Raw genomic sequence first — 6,276 nt, 5'->3', positions numbered from 1 at the left:
TACACAACACATTCCCTTCAGGTAACGACCCCTTCCACATCCCGTCCCCTCACACCCCCGTCCCCTCACACCCCAGTCCCCTCACACCCCCGTCCCCTCACACCACCGCCCCGCGCCGGCCCCGCCCCCCCGCCTGGCCCCGCCCTCCGCCCTCCGCCCTCCCGCGCGGGACGCAGCAGAGAAGGCGGCGGCGGAGCGGGAACATGGCGGCGGCCGTAGCGCGGGGCGGCGTGGCCGCGCTGCGGAGGAATAGGTACGGGCACTGGCGGGCGGGAGGCACGGCGCGGCACGGCACGGCGCGGCGCGGCGCTGCCTGGCCCGGCCCGGCCCGGCCCGGCGGCGAAGGGGTTGAGGCTGTCCGGTTCCCGGCAGCGCTGGGGGCGAAGCGGTCTGCCGCTGACTTGACAGCCGGTCCCCCGGGGGCGGGGGGCGTGAGGAGGAGCTGGGCGGTGGCCCGGCCTCCTCTGGGCCGGGGGCTGCAGCCGCCCCCTCCTCTCCGGCCGCCTCGTTCGCAGACGTTTCCTTGCCGGGGTGAAAATAGGTTTGGTTTTGGTAACTCGGCCCTGTCCCCCTGGGCGCGTGCGAGGAGTCTCGTTCTCCAAGCTGGAAAGAAAGGTGAAGGGTTTACGGTTTTTTTTTTTAAGAAAGAAAAGCGTGTGGCCTTGTATAATTTTAACTCGGTTTCACAGTCTGTAGTGGTCAGTGTGTAAGTGTTTAGTAGAAATTGGTAGAGGGGGGCAGCTGCTGCCCCTGAGGTTATGTAACCCCCCCGGGGAGGACCGGCTGTGAGGAGAAGCACCTCACTGGGAACCCGGCCGTTCTTCACAGGAGATATGCTCCTAAAGCTTATGTTTTCCACTGCAACGAAACAATTTAAAGAATACTGTTTATAGGACACGATTCTATGTTCTTGGACAGAACACACAGTGCCTTTACTTCACCTTCTCTCTCAAAACCTGGAGAAAACATGTCATTTGCAGAGCGCGCTGTTACCATCCGGCCTCAGTGCCCGGCGTCCCTCGTCCCGCCACGGTTGAAGTCACCGAGGGGCTGAAGTTGTTAACTGGGGTCCCAGCAGTTCCCACTCCAACAACCTCCAGTCAGGTGGCAGAGTCAGGAGGCCAGTGCTCTCCTACACACTTCTACCCATCAAGGTCGGGCTGTCAGGAGCAGGGAAGGTGAGGCTGACAGTAAACTCTTTAGTCTTGGCATCTTTACCTCTTTTTAGACAGATTTCAGAGTAAAGAGGAGACTGGTTTACCCATGTTGGACACCAAAAACAGTTTTGGTAAGAGCTTAGGGTCTGCAGTTAATTATTGCATCCTTCCTCTGTGATGATCTGTCTCCTGAAGTACCAAGTCCCAGTACACCCTATTCTACCTTGGCGACATGAACAGCTCCTGGATGCTCCTGTGAAGCCAATGCAGCTAGTTTTATTCTGGCTGTGCATTTTTTTGTGGGTTATTATGTATCAGGACTAATATGTGTCTTGAGAATACTAGTGCTTTAGGCTGTAGCTAAGTTTTAATTATTTTTTTTCCCTGACTTTTTAGGGCTTTAAAACTTTTCTGGTAAATTTAAGTCTAATGCTAACTGGATTTGTTCTTGTTTTTTTTGAATCCCTTAAAAGTAGCCCACAGGCTCCCAGCTTGCTGATGGGCAGGTACTCCTTTTATCCCAGGTGTTCTAATATGTTGTAAAGCAGGCTTCGTAATACCGCAAATTAGTGTAGCTCTGGTGTATGACCCATGTGGATCAGCTGACCTCATTGTTCATGATAAAATTACATCATGTTGTTATGTCAAACATACAGGTTCTGCAGCAGTGTGGGATGGTTTTTCTGTCTTGCTAAGGAAATAATATCCTGGGAGATGATGCAGCAGTGTGGCATGTTTAGCACCTGGTTACAGGAATCTGTGTTTTGGGGAGGGACTGTCCTGTCACATTTGGGTTAATACGGTGGTTTCAATAGAGACCATGAAGCTGAAGGGCAGAGTGAAATGTTACTGACACCATGTTATGGGGATAAGTGAAAACTATAGCTATTTGTCCTTAGCTAACATTAAAACATTGTTAGCAAGTGTCTGCTTATATCATTACGTGATTTCTAGACAAGAAATGTGTTATTTGTGGACTCCTTTTCTAAATAAAGAGATAATGTCTATATAGTGTCTACTCAGTAGACACCCAAAATTATTTTTTAAAACTCTTAATAATCACTTCCTGGAATTGAATCACCCTAAATGATGCAGTAGCTTGTAAACTAATGAAGTAATTCAGTGTTAAGCATGTATCTGATGAAGACCAGACAAAAGGTCAGAGGGCCAAATGAAGACATCCCGGCTGTGGCATTTACATCCCAGGAATGAGTAGGTTGCACAAAGACCTGCCAGACCTGGTTCTTCCCAAGGGACCGAGCCTGTTGGTGTGAGAACTCTGCCCCAATCCTGCCCTGGCTTGGGCCTGTGATCCTGTCTAACAGCAGGGTGTGGTGTTGCCATGCCATGTTCAAGTACTTCTCTAAACGTGCTTAATTACAGACTTTGAACAGGAATAGTTCTTGTACAATTGGATGGATCCTTTTCAGATTTATTAGAGACATTAAATGAAATATGATATATTAAACATATGAGAAATCCTGGTTGAACCTTTTCCCTGTGTTGGCCAGTTAGAAGTCTGTTTTATGTGTTTTCAGAGTGGCAGAACCACTCGCATTACAGTTCACCAGCATACAGAGTGGTAAGACAAATTCTAAAGAAGAGCTTCTGTGCCTGGCAGCCTTTTTACTTTTCCAGCTATAACAGTTGGTCTAATAAATGACACTACCTCTTCACAGAATCCATAGCTTCACAGAATCCTCCTCCTCACCAGCATGGCAACGAAGGAGATACATGAACCCTATTCCTAAGTGTCTCTTAAGACACTTGCTATTGTAGGAGTTTCCTAAATGACAGACCTGTGTAGCAGCCTGGTGGAGATGGAATAATCCCAAGCACTAAACAATCATTACAAAATTTACCACTACTTTTGCAAGAAGAGTTTGTTTTGATCAGCATGGCTGAATTCAACTTTGTTCATTATAAACATTACCTTTAGATGGAAGTGAATACGTTAGCCATGTTGTTACAGAAGATAGTGATGCTTGTAGTATGTACTTCCCTTGTAAGCCGAGCAATCTTGTTTTAAACATTTGTGTTTTCTCCAGCAAAATATAAGTAATTTACTGATCTTAAAAGGAGTCTTTTCCATGCTATTGGATAAAATTGGTCTATGTTAAACTGGAAGCAGATTTAGAAAATAGTAACTCTCGTCAGTTCTAGAATCACTTAAAAGAAAAAAAAGAAGGTAACAGATTACTAAACATGTAGGCCAGGGCAGTGCATAAAACAAGACAAAATTAGATTATATTAGCTTGCTTTTTAAAAAAGACTCCGATTGTATTCACCATCACAAACATTTTAGAACTCCAAACAGGCCAAGATATGGTACATAATGACAACATAACTAGTTGCACGAAAAGGGCTATTGCCAAGATGAGCTCGTACAATACTCAAAAGAGTATCACTGTTACAATAAAATTAAACTCAAGAGGAACATATGTCAATATTTGGTAAGAAAAAGAAAAGATAAAATAGATGCAACATAAAATAAGTATCTGTAGGAGCAGTTGGATTGTCAGGTTTTTTGGTTTTTTAGGGAAGGAATAGGCCAGAAGGGAATAGGCTCAGTGGAAATTTTATATTTTGAGGAGACTTTTACTTCCTATATTATTCAGCTTCTGAATATAACATTATCATTACATTGAACTGCTTACATTTGCATTATTAAACATTTGTACTGAAGCAACTGCTTCTTGTTTGTTGTATTTGCAGTTTGCTGACTAGCTGTAACTTCCTTATACATGAGAACCTGTGTGTTAGAACTGGACTCCTCTGGAAGCAGCCACCTTCTAGGACATTTTTCAGTGGTAAGTGAAGGCTTGTATCTACCCAGTGTTTTTAAATTCAGGGTTACTCAAAGTTAGGCAAATTACAGTCACATATTGGTGAAGTTCTTGAGATTAAAGTAGTAGTGGGAGTCCAGCACCAGAGACCTATTCAGTTCATGGCATTTCCATAGACACAAGCTTGTAAATTTTGGTTTACTCCTTTGGTATTACATTTTCCAGATAGTAAAAGAAGTGTATTTACCTATTTCATGAGATTCCTTATGAGGTGTTATTCATTGTTTCTCAGCTATTTTGGAATACTTGGATAGCAAGTGTAGCAATAAAAATAAATAAATTAAAAACAAACAAAAAAACCCAAAAAAAACCAAAAGCCAGAAATCATTTCCTTTAACAAGAGGAGCATTTTGGACAAATAGCTTCCCTAGCCATGGTTAAAGCTTCTTCTCTGTCTTTTTAGAAGTGCCATCTGTTCCACAATGATTTTGTAGGTATGAGGAGCCTTGCAGAGACAAAAATCTGGGCATCAGTTAAGATGCTGTAGTATGCAGAGCAGTATTGGCTAAAACTTTGGCTAAACTAAACAAAGCTGATCCTGCTTGGGGGAATGTCAGCCCCCCCCCCCAGATCAGGAATACCTCCATTGGGGCTTATGAATAGACCATGCAATTGTTTGTTTTCTGCATTGTTTTTTTTTCCTCGTTATTTTTGTTCACTCTCACACTGTATTATACCTGTGTATATTTATCAGCAAGTAACCAGCTTGCTTTGTCATTGTGACATCTGCTGCCCTAATGGTCTCTTTTAATGTGCCCCCTTTGATGGTATTTGCCCTTTTTTAAGCTTCGTTGATACTTTGACAATCATCCTTTTCACTGGTATTACCACTTCTGAAGAAACCAGTGTAACGGTCAGCAAAAAAGGAGCTAGGATAATAATGTGAATGGCTGCTATGTTTCTATTTTCTCTATTTCTTTTTTTTTTTTCCTATGGGAAATATATATTGGGATCTGTTTCCATCTTCCTTGGCAATATTTTTTTTTTACAAGTTTGGTATTTAATTAATATGTTCATACCTTACAATAGCTGGGCAGTTCTGCACCCTTCATACATGACTTATTGCATGTAAATACAATACAAATTCACCTTTCTTAGATCACATCCGTCTCGGCACACTAATGAATCAAGGTTTTCCCCTTTGAGCATTTTTGTACAACTTAACAACAAATTGTAAACTAGAAGTTAGTCGTGTAACAACAGTGTCACTTTCTTGACTTCATTAGGTCAGCTGTATGCTAAATGAGGGATTTCAGGTTTCCCTGTACTCTCAACTCTCTCTACTCTCAACAACTGAAGAAAGTAGACTATTTTGTAAAGCAAATTTAATCTGATTGACTGTGATACTGTTATCGGGTGCTAGGGGAGGAAGGACTCTGGGGAAGAGCATATATAAAGGAATCTCTTTAAATGTAGACTTTAAACTTTTCAAAACATCGGAAATTCTTCTAGTGAAGATGATCTCTGTATAGCACATTAAAACCCTTTAATCATAGGTTAATTTTTCTTAATTAACTTATGCAACTTAGTTTTCTGAGGAGCCTACAGTGGAAAAATTACTTTTTTAAAGACACAGTCTGGCAGAGAGGTTCATGTTAGGACAGTGTTTCTATATTAAAAAAAAGAAAGTAACAGCACAAACCAGGTGGGAATTTGTTGAAAATGTTCAACCGTATTACCTGCATTGTAGTGCAAGTCTTATCAGCTATTCACCTTGAGAGGTCTGAGGAATTCAGAATTCAGCAGTTTAACAGGTCTGTAAGAAAGAAAAGGTATAATTATACTTTTATATTTCAAACTGTACTTGTAATTTTAATAAATCAGGAAATCAAAGTAGGTTTACATGAAATGTTTAAGACCTGATTAAAATGGTGCTTGCACTTGGCATTACTTTAGCTGGGTAATGCTGTGAAGATCAAATATTAGTATTTGTTTCTAATAAGTATTTGTCTGTAAACCTGTAGCATATGAGTTGTTGTAAATTAGTGTAACAACTGCATGCGGTTGTCTTTTTTTTTTTTTTTTTTTTTTTTTTTTTCCTTGCCAGCTGAGGTGTTGATCCCATTTTCTATAACCATTTTTGGGGGTTAACTTGCCTGGCCTGTCCAAATCCTTTGTCTGGCATGTCATATACAGATATTTCATTATTGAAAAATATGCTTGGAGAGATTAATAGAAACAGCAGCTCTTTGTAGTCTAGAAACCAAAGTTAGTCATTACGGGAAAAAAAAATATCTAGGAAGTTGAGATGCATATTGCAAAATTGTTGATCA

Source organism: Accipiter gentilis, chromosome 7, assembly GCF_929443795.1.
Source record: "Accipiter gentilis chromosome 7, bAccGen1.1, whole genome shotgun sequence".
NCBI classification, from domain to species: Eukaryota; Metazoa; Chordata; class Aves; order Accipitriformes; family Accipitridae; genus Astur; species Astur gentilis.
The sequence above is the reverse complement of the archived record's forward strand: the minus strand, read 5'-3'. Positions refer to the sequence as shown.